The 14,330-nt window shown below is 45.4% G+C and overlaps 1 long non-coding RNA gene across 2 annotated transcripts in view; it reads left to right on the top strand.

Moving 5' to 3' along the window:
* The window catches only part of Gm32834, a 40,560-nt gene extending 27,718 nt beyond the window's left edge, over positions 1-12,842 (top strand). The window contains exons 2-3 of one of the 2 annotated variants that reach the window (XR_873398.1): positions 8,846-9,023; positions 12,727-12,842. This is a non-coding gene — a long non-coding RNA (predicted gene, 32834). Of the gene's footprint in view, positions 1-8,845; positions 9,108-12,726 lie in introns of those variants that run through there. The other variant, XR_873397.3, reaches the window with a different exon arrangement.
* Positions 12,843-14,330: the final 1,488 nt, after the last annotated feature.

Below are 14,330 nucleotides of genomic sequence, written 5' to 3'. Positions count from 1 at the left end.
AAAATGGAGACCCCAGCATCCCCTCCCCAAACCCTAAACATGTCCACAGGACACCCCACGCCAAACAGATAATGATGCACAAACCATGTGCATTTAATAGATGTGTGCAACACCATGGGCTCGAACATGTGCAAATTCAGTCCTTTCAAACCAACAGGTGTGTTGACTAGCGTTAAGAACACACACATGCATGCACACATACACAGGCACACATGGGCACTCATGTGGGTACACACATAAGGGCACACAGCCACACGTACGTTTCATCCATAAAATTCTGCTTTGTAATGGAGACTGTAGAAATAGTTTTTCCTAGTTTTTTTTTTTAAAACAATCCAGCTGTTTTTACATTTTCTAGTCCTTGATTATTTGCAGACCCATGGAACGATAATTACTATTTACAAAGCAAACAAAGCCTTTGGAATAAGACACTGAGTGCTTTGAGGTTCACTTCCTGTGTGGAGACTCTGGTTCCCTGGCCCTGAGACAGAGAGAGCACCAGGAGGCTCATGACAGACAGCAGAAATGCACCCTGGGAAAGATGTCCTTGTTCTTTGAGAAAAGTGAGTGTCGAGGGAAGAGAGATTTGGAGAGTCTCTGCAGCATGAAGCTGGGGATAGAGAAGATGGCTGTCACTGAGGAACAACCCGCTGCTGAGTTCATGGGCCACAGAGGATGGGGGTTGGGGCTGAATGACGGCCTGGTGGCTGCACAGTATCCTCAGAGCATCTGAGACCAGGGCCGCCAAGGCTTCTCTGAGCTTCTGTGAACTGCCAGACACTTGCTTTTATAGCTGTGATTTTAGCACAAACACCCAAGGAAGGTTTCACTTTTAGGGTCTTAAGGGTGGCTTCAAAGTGACAACTGGTGACCAGAAGGTCTGAGAAAGCTTCCGTATTGCAGGTTCCTTAGCACCTCTACCTCCACCCCAACCCTGAGCAGGGCAATCCCCAAAGAACAAATGGCAGTCATGGTCTGGGCTGTGAGATCCAGCTGTCAGTGCGGGCAGGGACTGTGGCATGGGGAGTGTCAGCAGGCTTTAGGGTAAGGGGCTGAGAGATTCCATAATGCAGAACTTGTCTGTCCACCCAGGCCCAGAGTCCAACTCTAAGGTGGGTTACAAGAAAGGGTGAATATTGACCAACAAGGAGCAGGGAATATTTAGGCAAAAGCAAGTGGAGATTGGGCCCTGGCACTTCCTGGTAATATGAGATTTGATGACAGGACATGGGGGGCTCCAAGGAATTGTGGAGTCTCTTGGCCCCTGTACACTTGGAGGCAGAGAAATGGACCATCCTCTTGCCTTTCAAGTGGGTAAAGTGAGCACGGGATTAAAAGCCATCTGCTATTGGTCAACATCTCTCCTGCAGCTGTTACTGGGGGTCCACAGTGAGAAGGGCAGGGGTCTAGAAAAGCAACCAAGCTACTTTAAGTTTCTGCAATGGTTGTCTAGGCAAAGCGCCAGAGCGCTACAGAACAGTGGGACGATGGCTAACGAGAATCTAAACGGGGTACCTTGTCAATAGGAACAAGAATTCCCAGAAGGGAGCCATGTCTACAAAGACTGAGGGATTACTTGGTTACATCTGCAGTGATGTGGAGAGGTGGAAATGTTTCTGAGCCAGTGACTAATCACCTTACCTCAGGCTAACTTCAGCTCCCCGAACAGCCCTTTCTTGCCACCTCTGTGTTAACAAAACCTTTTGGAACCTATTAACTTATTAGACAACTAGTCTTCAACATTCCAAAGCTAAGAATGTCATCAAATAACATCTGAAGGCCATAGAAAAGCATCCCCTACACACACTTGCTGTTACTGCTTCTCTGATGTACCCACCAGTGCATTTTGAACGTGCCTTCACTAATGACTTTCTATGTTCTGTAATACTATAAAACAAACAAACAAACAAACACACAGGAAACTGCTTCCATGACAGAACATGGAATTTGGGGTAACCTAAATGTGTTTTCCTGGGGTCTGGCTGCTCAAATTTAGCTCTGGATTATACTATCTCTAATTCTGCATGTTTTTGAATAAACTCAAACATGGTGGCTGTGTTTTTAACTTATATGTGTGTGGGCGCACGCACATGCCCACACACATGCACACGTGCATGTTTACATGCTTGTGTGTGTGTGCATGTATGTGTGTGCACGAGTGTGCGCATATGTATGTGTGCATGAGTGTGTGTGAGCATGCATGTGTGCATATGTCTTTCTTTCTTTTGTTTGTCTTTTATCCCTAACTTATCTCTCTTAGCATCACATCCTTGTGGTTAGCACATGTCTGTGCAAATGATAGAATGTCATTCTTTTTAAGGCTAACAGATCACTATGTGTGTGCCAGTGTGCCCGGGCGTGGGTGTGCATATATGCGTGCATGTGTGTGTTCATCTTTGGAGACCTGCAGATTGCTCTTATAGATTGGATCTTGGCTGTAGTGAGGAAAGCTATGGTGAACCTAGGTGTGTGGGTGACTCTTTGACATATGGCTTCCATTTCTCCTGGATGGATGCTCAGTTGTATAAGTGCTGGGCCACACAGTGGCTGTGTTTTTAATTTTATGTGCATGTGTTTGTATGTGCATGTGGAGGCCAGAGGTCAATGTGTGTGTCTTTCTCAATTTTGTCCCATTTTAGGAAACAAATGCTCTCGCTGAAACTGGAGCTTGCTGAGTAGGCAACACTGCCTCTGGTGAGCTGCTAAGACCTTCCTATCTCTGTCTCCCAGTGTTGAGGTTACAGATGTGCTGGGGAGTCTGAACTCAGCCTCTAATGCTCAGCCCCTCCCCAGCTTCCATTTTTAGCTTTTGGGGAAGCCCCTGCTGCTGTCTACGATGGCTGTACCTCCAATTCCCATGCATGGGGTTCACAGCTTTTCTTCCCCCCCCCCCCCCCCGAAGCTTCATGGACAGGCTGTCTGTGTCTGCCTTTCTGATAAGAGCCATTCCAGCTGGAGAGGTGCTTTCTCATTGTGGCTTTGATTTGCATTTCCCTTTTGACAGTGACAGTGGATGCCTTTATATAGATCGGCTGGGCCATTCCTGTGTCTTTCTTAAGAAGTGTATGCTCCGGCCCCATGTCTGTTTTTAAGCCGGGTTATTTATTTTCTTGCTAATGAGTTCCCTGAGTTCCTTAAATACTTGGGTATTACCCCTTTGCCAGACATAGGACTTGCAAGTGCCCTGACCCATTACACAGGCTGCTTCTGCATTCTCTTTCCTTTGCTGTGTGGAAGCCTCTGGGTCCCACACAATTACATCTCTCTGATGTTGAATTTGTTGCCTGTGCTTTGGGAACCACACTTAAAAGCACTCACTAGACCCAGTAGAGAAGCGCTTTTTTCTGTTTTCTTCTAATAATTTTATAGTTTGGTTTCTTAAAATTTTGTGATGTGTGTTGAGTTTATTTGGTCATATCCTAATAGATTAGGGTCTGGTTTCATTCTTCTTCTACAGGCTCTATTTTTTCCAACAAGATTCTATTCTATTCTATTCTATTCTATTCTATTCTATTCTATTCATTTATTTACTTATGTGTGTATGTATATGTGTGTATATGTATGTATGTGTGATTAAGTGTATACATGTGTGTATGTATGCATTTGTCTGTATGTGTGTACATATGTGTGTATATGCATATATATGTATGTGTGTATATGAGTATATGTGTATATGTATATATGTATGTATATAAGAATGTGTATGTGTGTGTATTTATGTGTGTATGTATATGTGTGTATGTATGTATGTATATATGTATGTGTATGTATGTATGTGCATATATGTGTGCATATATACGTATGTGTATATGTGTGTGTTTGTAGGTGTGCACACCCATGTATGCATGTGGAAGCCAAAGGTTGACATCAGTCAATCTCCACCTTATTTTTTGAGGCAGGGTCCACTGCTGAACCTGGAGCTGGCTGTGTAAAACTGACTGGCTCCCATATCCTTCCGTCTTTCTCTTCCAGTGCTGAGATTACAAGTGTGCACTGCCACACCTCACTTTACATGGGCTCTGGGGATCTGAACTCAGGACTGCAAGCTTGCACTTTGAGCACTTTACTCTCTGTGCCCTTACCAAACATATCATTTTCTATTGTGTTCCTAGCAAAATTGCTGAAGATAAACCAACTCTAAACATCTGGATTTGTTCCTGATTTTTCTACCCTGATCCTCTGGCCTATAGGATTTTGGGGGGGTCAGTAGCCACACCCCTTTTATTACTCTATCTCTCTGTGGATAAGTGAACATGTACACTTTATAGCACTCTCACACACACACACACACTCACACATGCATGAACACACACTATATAGCACACACACATGTTGGGTACTGGTTCTAATGCATTGTCTTATTTCAACTCCCAACAGCCACACTTCCAGACCTGAGGGTCCCTGCCCACAGCTGGCTTTGATTGATAATAAAGAATTGCCGTACAGCCAATGGCTGGGCAGAAAGACTGAGGCAGGACTTTTAGATTGCACAGGCAAGGGACCAGGAAAGAGAAGAGAGAGGGAGAACTGCCATGATGTGGAAGGAGAAAGGTGGAACTTAAAGACCTGCAGGCCCTAGAGGCCACTTCCCCGACTGGGTCTAGGGTAGCAGAGATGAAATGTTGATTTGGCAAGTTGACTCAGGAAAGTTGGAGGGGGAGAGTGTATGCTACCAACGGGGAAATTTAGAAGTACCCAACCATTGAGATAGTCAAGGCATATCAAAATTAGCTGGTGTGTGTGTGTGTGTGTGTGTGTGTGTGTGTATGTATGTTTCATTTGAGAATCCACAGAGCTCTTGGGTGTGTGTTATCCACCAGGAGCCAAACAGTTTAACTAATTCAACACTACACATGCACACTCATGCACATACAGATACATACTTTATAGCACACCACACACACACACACACACACACTCATGCATGTGCATACACTTTATTGGTTCTGTTTCTCTGCCTCTCCTGGGGATGTTGACTGAGATTCTGGCCAGCAGGCTCTTGGCCTTTTCCTCTAGGGTGGCATTTGAGAAGGGTCACAGACAGTAAACTTTATAGTGTATGCCACTTGTCCCCTGTGGACATACCAGGACAGTGTACTTGCCCTCGGGGTCTCCAGTCAGAAGAGACTCTGAGGTTGCTGAGAGGAGGCAGGCGTAACCTAACATTGAGTGAGGAGGCCAGAGGAAAGAGCTTGCTTGGAAATCGACAACTCCAGAGTTGGGATGCAGAGTTAAGATGCCTTCCAGATGGCCTGGGAAACAGGTGTGGATGTTGCTACAGAATCAGTCCCACGTTCATGATTCAAGGGATGATTTTTATGAGAGAGCAGATTACCCATGGCTGATTGTGGAGGTGGGAGCCCAAGCCTTGATTCCAGGTCGCTAAGGCTAGCGTAATCATTGGTCTGTGCATGTGCAATCAATCTCTATATCTCTTCAGGGGACATATTTTCAGAACACAGTGTTATGATATGATGGTTTAGTTCGGGGGCCTCCTTCAATCAAATGGTCAAACATCAGACACATATGCAGGCCCAAGGGAAAAGATCAGGGTTAGTGATTTTTACAACACCGTCACTCAAACTCTTGAAAGGTAAATTAGGCAACCGTTATCATAATCTACATTTCGGAGGGATTATCTATCACAGACTTAGCGGTGAATGATAACATACTTCTCAGCTGTGTGACCTCCAGAATTAATAATTTTTTCAAATAAAACAACCGAAGATAGAAGGTTTATATATGTCTCTCCATTTCTAAAGGACAATAGAGTAGGATTACCCTGACTTGTGCTGAAGGGAGGCGTATTCATTCCTCATTGTGGTGGCTCTCATGCACTGGAATCCCCTGGAGGACTTTTGAAGATGCTGTCCTGCTGCCCTGCCTTGGGATTTCCTGACTCAGCAAATCTGAGCCTGAGAATTTGCATCTAATGTAGAAGGACAGATGATCTGGGGGCCATGGTCTGATCAGTAGCTCTCCTGGGATGAAGGTTGAAGATCTTATCACAGGCTGTATTAGTCAGAATTCTGTATGTATGTGTGTGTGTGTGTGTGTGTGTGTGTGTGTGTGTATGTGTATGTGTATGTGTATGTACTAATAGACTGAGCAACTACTGGTGTTGTAGATTTGATTTAAAACTTGCATTATGACATTTGGGTTCCGAAAACTGCACCAGAATCTGTATGTAAGACTCTGAGGATTCCTGTCCCCATTTGATTCTGATTGGTAAATAAAGTTGCCAGCAACCAATGGCTGGGCAGGAGACAGAGATGGGCCTTTGGGATTCAAGAACAATGGGACAGAGGAAGAAGGAGAATCGTCATGCTGGGGGCGGGGGTGGGGGGATAAAATCCAGGCTTGAGAGCTGCAGAAGAGAGGGCACACCAATCATGTAAGAGCCAAGGAAGAGCAGCCCCAGACCCCCACTACCACACGGTTAAGGGTAGCAGAGATGGAATATAGCTTTTAGTAAGTAATAATTCAGGAGTATCAGAGGGGAGGCGTTAGCAACATGGAAGTTTGGGAGTGGCCCAACCATTGAGCTGTTTAAGACATATTCCTATATAAGGCACTGTGTGTGTGTGCATGCACACGTGTGCTTCATTTTAGAATTCACTGCCAGCGTGATTAGAGCACATTAATCAAGTACTGCTGATAATTTGATATGTATCAAATGTACTTATATGAAATAAAAATATATAGAAATATAATAGATATTATAAATATATTTACAAGTATATATTTGTATGTCTTAAATACATATTTTATTACTTATGTAATATATAGAATATATAATATAAAATATATGATACACACACACACACACATATATATATATATGTATATATATGGGATGTATTAGAATGATTTATAGGCTGTGGTCCAGCTAACCCAACAATGGAAACCTATAAATGGAAAGTCCTAGAATTCAGCAGTTGCTCAGTCTGAATATCTCACCTGGTCTTCAGTATATGCTGGCATTCCAAAGAAGTAGGTTTTGATGGCAGCAAAGGTTAATTTGCTCCAGAAGTGAGAGCAAGCAGACAAACAGCAAAAGCTTCCTTCTTCCTAGCTGGGTGGTGGTGCACGTCTTTAATCCCAACACTTGGGAGGCAGAGGGAGACAGATTAGTGTGTAGGCCATCCTGGTCTACAGAGTGAGTTTCAGGGCTGCTAGGGCTACATACTGAAACCCTGTCTTGAACCTCCCATCCCACCTCCAAAAAGCTTCCTTCTTTCATGTCCTCAGATAGAGTTGCAGCAGAGGTACAGCTCAAATTATGTCTGGATTCAAGATCTGGATTCATGGTGTGTTTCCCTCCTTAAGACCAGGATTAAAGATGTGGGTTTTTTTTATTTTTTTATTTTTTTTCCGCCAGTTCAAAAGATCTGGATTAAAGGTGTGGTTTCTTATCTCAAAGATTCAGATTAGATGTAGTCAAGTTGACAACCAAGAGTAGCTACCACACAGGTTCTCAGAGGACCAGACTGTCCTGGGAGAATCATTTACTTTCTCCAGACCCTCCTGGGATAAATGCCAGCCTTTCATTAAAAAAAAAAAAAAAGAGGCAGACACAAGTACAGGGCTTTGGAACTCGGTAATATACCTGCCAGTGACAAGGTCAGCTCAGGGCATTTGGAAAATTCCACCAGACCCCAGAACATAAAGACCCCTCCCTTCTTGGATTACATTCCTCAGGAAAACCACAGGTTGAACCAACATTGGCCATCTACAGACAAGGGAAGTCTGTGTTACCTCATTCTCTAAGGACCAATCAGTTTAAAAGTCACAGTGTTCCGCCAATCACATTGTGCCTAGTGGCTGTTGCTCTATTCTACCCCTGAAAGCTGTTTAAAAACTGGCTGAACGGGCCTCCCGGAGTCACCACTTCTCCTTTGGGTGCAGGATGGCCCCAGCACTCTGGGACAATAAATTCCTCTTGCTTTTGCATTGATTCCCCAGGGTGGGGGTGGGGGTTCCTGGTAGCTAAGGCTTGTTAGAGTCTTACCTTGGGAGTAGAAGAGATGCCTCACAAAGCTGGGGCACCAACCATTGTTATTAGCAAATCTGGGGAAAGCACAAGCTGGGGAGACGGCTCATCAGGTAACACTGAGCACTGCACACACAGAGGACCTGAGATCAGATCCCTCCCAGGTAAGAGGCCCAATATGGCTGTTCACATGAACCCCAATGCTGGGGAGTACGACACAGAGACAGGAGGACAGCCTAACTGGAAAACAAATAGAGAGTGGTTCTGTGAGAGACCTTCTCAAGGCAGGAGCAGGTGGGAGGGACGGGAAAGAGATGAAAGAACAAACAAGACACCTGACATCCTCCTGTGGCCTCCACCGTCCCATGTACATGCACCACACAAGCACGGGTGGGACGGGGGGGGGGGCAAGGGGGAGAGAGCTAGAGCACAAAGCACAAGTGGTCACGGGACTGGATTCTTAGAGAGACAGAGCAATTCCAGTTTGTTTGTTTGCTTCAAAACAACACAGAAGAGGAGCCTGGGCTTGCTGTGGGTGAGAGCCAGAGAGGGGTGAGAGAACAATGAAGAGGACTGTCTGTGATGTCCACAGGACAGGGCGGGACCCACATCCTTTGTTAGAGTCGCCACCTTTCCAGCTCAGTTGCTCTTCTCAGCCGTTTCCCTGGAATCACCTCCAAATGCACTACTACAGCCAAAGTTGGTCTCCGTTCTGCTTTGGCGGGAAGCTGCCTGCCCTGATGGGCAAGGGCCTCCAGACAGATGAGGAGGCAAAAAAAAAAAAAAAAAAAAAAAAGGATAATGTGCTTCAGGAATCTTTTAATTGACTTGTTTTTGTTTTAAATCACGTAGGAAGAGATGGCTCAGTGGCTAAGATGGCTGCCCCTGAAGACCTACCTAATTCAGTTCCCAGCACCTACACGGCAGTGCACAAGCATCTATAGTTCCAAGATCTCAGGATCTGAAATGCCCTCCAGAGAGCTTCTACTTGTTTACTCTTGTCCAATATGACAAGCTGGAGGAATTCTAGGTAACCCGCATGCAAACTATCAAAGAGCTCATTTTAAAAGCCATGTGTAAGGTTTGTTCCTAATAAAAAATATTTTAACAATTTCGAGGTGAGTTTTATGAATCCGCACTAATTATGCAATCAATTTACTGAGGTTATAGTCATTTCCTGGGACTTCTTCCACAGCCTATGTTAGCAGTTGATAGGATGTCGCCATCACTTTATGGCCAATCATTGCCCAGGACGTTAGTCATAACAAGTACATTGCATAATGTAAAGAACTGACATTGACTAATTTAGTGATAGTTTTGAAGATGGCTTTTAAATGGAATTGAAAAGGGCGATTAACCATTGCATCAGTGGTGCTGTGGAGGTAACACAGCCTGTGAAAGAGGAGCCAGGGAGCAGCTCTGTTTAGCTGGGATAGGCTCCAGCGTAAATTTCTGAGGTATAAATAAATACACACATGTGCCTACTCACATCTCCATGTGTGTACTCATTTGTGCATACATACATGCACACGTACATGTGCACACACACACACAACACTAACTCTCCTATCACAGAAGGAAGCAATGTCCACAGTGAGCATCCCTGTGGGGAAAATATTAATCTGAGTCTCGGGCTTGACTTATTTACCAAACACACACACACACACACACACACACACACACACACACACACACACACACACCCGTATAATGTAAAAGCAAGTCTAAAGCAGCTTTGTTTACTAAATGGTGAAAGCATATCAAAAATCTTGTTGTGTGAGTGACTTTCCTTTGGGAGATATGAATAAATGTCTTGTCACCCCAGACACAACACATTGACAGACCAAAGAAAAGATTCCACCCAAGCCAAGATCAGAACCTGTGAGTTTACTGGGGCTACTCACAGGAGCGTGGGGGGAGACTCAGGAAGACTGTACCATTCAGATTCCTTCTGGAACTTGCATGAAACTCCTCTCCCCTAGCAATGGTTTGTTACTGATATGACCTCCGGAGAGACCTTAAGAGTTTTGTCTCATGACTTCCCTGAGCAGAAAGCAATTGGTTATACTCATAACATCTGTGACACCATTACGTCAGCAGACTCGTCCTACCTGGCATGTTGCATATAGCATACAGGGTCTGAGTGGACTGTCAGTGACAACAGCCTGTGCAACACCTTGCATTACAAAATCAACCAACAGCAAGGGAGCATAGTCCCCTCTACTTTCTCCTGCGAACAAGGTGTGTGCTGTCTTTAGCAATAAGGACTTACCATTCAGTTCTGGCACACAACCCACAGCAGTGGTGATAACCTGTACGGTTTGTGGGATCTTTGGGGACTCCTTGACTGACAACTCATAGAGAGGTAGCCTACCCTCAACATTGGGATTTTTAATCCAAGAACTTCATGGCTTCTGGGAATGCCTTTCCCACCACACGTGGGCTCTCATGCAATCTCTTTCACTCCTGGCTGCACTGTCATTCCAAATCTGTGAGACGTCAAGGGTAGGCATTATGTGATGAAACCCAGCAGAGCCAAGGGAACTAACTCTTAATGAGTCCTCTACTTGAAAAGGCAAACGAATCAGGCTCTGTGAGATTCAAGATCCCTTGTCCTTCTGGGCCCTCTATTCCTCTGTTCATTTCCCCCATGGTGGGGAGGTTAAGCTTTTTGTATCTTTTCTTTGGAGTCAGCTTTAGCTCCCACAGGCCTGTTAAACAGCACAACTTTGCAACAGAAAAGAAAAGAAAAGAAAAGAAAAGAAAAGAAAAGAAAAGAAAAGGAAAGGAAAGGAAAGGAAAGGAAAGGAAAGGAAAAGGAAAAGGAAAAGGAAAAGGAAAAGGAAAGGAAAGGAAAGGAAAGGAAAGGAAAAGGAAAGGAAAGGAAAGGAAAGAAAGAAAAGAAAAGGAAGAAAAGAAAAGAAAAGAAAAGAAAAGAAAAGAAAAGAAAAGAAAAGAAAAGAAGCCCACTATGGTCTGATAGAAGAAGGGTCACAAGTGACTCTGGAGTAACTCCTCTACCGCCACAGGGTCACAACCACAGATTCCCAGATGGGTCTGTTCACCTTTGAATACAACCCCCTTCCCCCAGCATGTGTGGGCATTGTCAGTGAACTGTGTCTTAAAATAAACCGTGCCTGGGTCTCCAAGGTCAAATTCCAGATGCCGAGCAGAAACTGGTGAGTGGCAGCCCCGCAGCCCCGCTGTACTAAGAGAAATGTGCTCCGGGTGCTACTCCTTCTGTGTGAGACAGGATGGTAAAACCAAAAACACCCTTGTGTCTGGAAAAAGAAAGTGGTAGACCAGTGATAACTGGCCAATGTGATGGTGACCCTGCCTGGGGGGTATTGGTGGGAGAAGCCCTCCATGTGCTGCAAGTCCTGCTGAGATTTACCCTGCAGTGGGTTTATTTGCTCAGTTCCTCCATCATCAGCCAGGGATGTGAGAATTCTCAGCCCATGTGGAAAGAGCTGGGCCTTGATGTAGGCTCTGCTCAGCTGGAAAGAGCTCAGAGCCTCTACATGCTGTGTTTCTGTCATTTGAGGGAGGAACTTCCCTGCTTTCCAGGGTGGCCAAAGCACTCATGGGGTGAGAAGCTGCCTCATCTCTCTACAGGGTTTGCATGTGGCCAGAGACTGTGTGGATGTCTGACTAGGTAGCTTGCACTGAGAAAGGGCCCTGATATACTTTCTGAGCTCAAGATGGCTTATAACAGAGATTCTGAGAGAAAGCATTTGAAATGAAGAGAATAATAATTCAGGAAATAATCATATGTTCCCGCATGTGTGTGTATGTCTGTGTGTCTGTGTAGACCAGAGGCCAACATAGGGTCCTTTCTCTGACACTATCTTATTTTCTTTTTGAGACGTGCCTCTCATGGTACTTGTGACTCACTTACACAGACACTGGCCAGGAAGCGCAGAGCATGCCCCTGTCTCCTCACTGGCAGCTCTGCCCCCAAACCCCCCCCCCCCCCATCTCCTCACAGGCAATGTCTCAGATTCCAAGTGCACCAACCAAGGTGCCTGGCTTTATTCATGCTGGGGATGGAAGTCAGGTCCCGCTTTCAGGAAGAGCTCATAACTAACTGAGCCATCACCCCAGCTCCAGCAAGCACACTCTTTAGAGCAGGAGTTTCTAAACACTTTCATGTTCTTCTTGCATACTACACCCCATTTCTTCATAAAGCACAGACCCCCTCCATGGGCAAACTTCATAGCCTCTGGCCTACTTTGCATTCCTGCAGACTTTGGAAAGTTTGCACAAAAGGGTCCTGGGGGGGGGGGGGACGGACGGACGTAGGATTGTTTATCAGTTAGTTCGTCTGGTCACGTGAACTTCTATTTGTGTCTACCATCTGTTATCGAACAGTCCGAGTTTAGTTTGTTTGTTTTTACAGAAAATAAGCAACAGGATATCAAAGTCAAGGATCGGCTCTAAGATGTATTTTTGTTGCAGTGCTCTGATGGGCTTAATGTTGCAACTTGACATTGTGGAGAGCTGCTCCAGCCCCTCCCCCACCCCTCAGGGGCACAGCTAGCCCCTCCCCCACCCCTCAGGGGCACAGCTGCCCCCTCCCCCACCCAGTGCAGGTGGGAATGTTAGGATACAGTCTGGGCTGGGGTTTGCCACCATGGCTGCCTCAGAGCAGCTGGCTGGCGGTGGAAAATGGGTTGGGGTGATAAACGCTATGCTAGCAGCTGAAAGGATGTGTTTGGTTTTTTTTCCCCCAGGGGCTGGAACAGAACATGAAGACATCACTGGAGCTGGTTTCTCTTTTGTCATGATGAGTGGTGATGTTCTTGCCTTGAACTGGCTGTCAAGTGGCTTTAATTGAGGATGATAAGAACTTCGGTCTAATTTGTTCGCTAATTCACTAGCTTATCTTAAAACCTACTTAGTGTTGACTACGTGCCAAGCTTTGGGGACTAGGATTGGAGTCGGGGCAGGAGTTAAGGGAAGGGGAGCAGGGGAAAGAGACATCATAAGAGCCACACTGAGCCACAGTCTTTAGTTTAGGTGAGGGAGACTGAAGCATGCTGATGGAACATATTTAGGATCAGTTAGAAAATGGAATCAAAGGGCCAATGCCCGTAACCGGGGGGGGGGGGGGGGGGGGGGAGGCTTCTTATCTTGTTCCTGTGGTGGAAAGAACTTTGGCCTCTTTCAGTGTCTTGGAAGGCTTTGAGCACGCTATGTAAGTGCTTTTAACACGGAGTGACGTCCTAGACCAGCTGTCTTTCCTGACCCAGCTCTCTAGGAGAAGAATACTCATCTTCCTGGTGTCCACTGGTCCACTTATCTTGTCGTGATGACCATGGCATGAGAAATAAATGTTCATGGCGTGAGAAAACCATCACAAAAACCAGGAACAGACATCTACGAGATGGGAAGTGAATAGACATTCTGACATGTCATTTGCCTGCTCAGTGTCTTTTTGAAGACATTTTTTATTTCCTTTCCCATTTTTACCTGTTGGTGTGTGTGTGTGTGTGTGTGTATGTGTGTGTGTGTGTGTGTGCATTTATGTGCACTCTTGTGCACATGGAGGTCAAGGTTGATATTGGAAACCATTCTGAATCACTTCTCCAACTCAACCAAACGCGTCAGGGTCTCTCGGTAAAACCGGCCAGCCTGGCCAGCCAGCTTTCTGTGGGCATCCTCTATCTCTGGAGAGAAGAATTACAGGTGGGATGCCATGTACACCTTACATTTACATGGGATCTGGGGATCCAAACTCCAGGACTCATGCTTTGGCACCATGTGCTGTACCTACTGAATGGTTCCCCCAGACGGACAGAGGACACAGGTCTGGAAAACGGTGGGGACAATTGTGTATCAAATCCTGCACTTCTGCTTCTCAAGGCAGAAGTCCTGAGACAAAGGGTCTCAAGGACTCAAGGCATCTTAGTTCATGTTCTGCTGCTATAACAGAATGCCTGAGTCTGAGTAACTTATAATGAACAGAAGGTTCACTGGCTTGTGGCTGTGGTGGTTGGGAAACCTGCAAGGGTAAAACAGGCAGAACTGGCTTCTTTTTCTTCTACTTCTAATTAATGTTGTTGTTGTTATTGTTGTTAAAGATTAATTCGTATTCATCATGCAACTAAGTTGATTCCAAGATGACATCTCCACACATGTCTGTGTCTTCCTACTCTCCCAGGCTCCATCCCTCACTTAACAGCCTCTCTTCTACTTGTACACTCAGTCCACAGCAGCAGTGGTGTTGACTTTAATGCATTTGTAAGGACAGAGCACACATGGTCAGTCACTTCCCACACAGCTCCAATGGGAACTGTTCCCAGCACATGAGCTTGGAAAACATTTAAACTGTAGC

This window comes from Mus musculus, chromosome 13 (genome assembly GCF_000001635.26).
Source record: "Mus musculus strain C57BL/6J chromosome 13, GRCm38.p6 C57BL/6J".
In the NCBI taxonomy this organism is placed as follows: Eukaryota; Metazoa; Chordata; class Mammalia; order Rodentia; family Muridae; genus Mus; species Mus musculus.
Note: the sequence above shows the minus strand (reverse complement) of the source record. Positions and strands in the feature narration are given on the sequence as shown.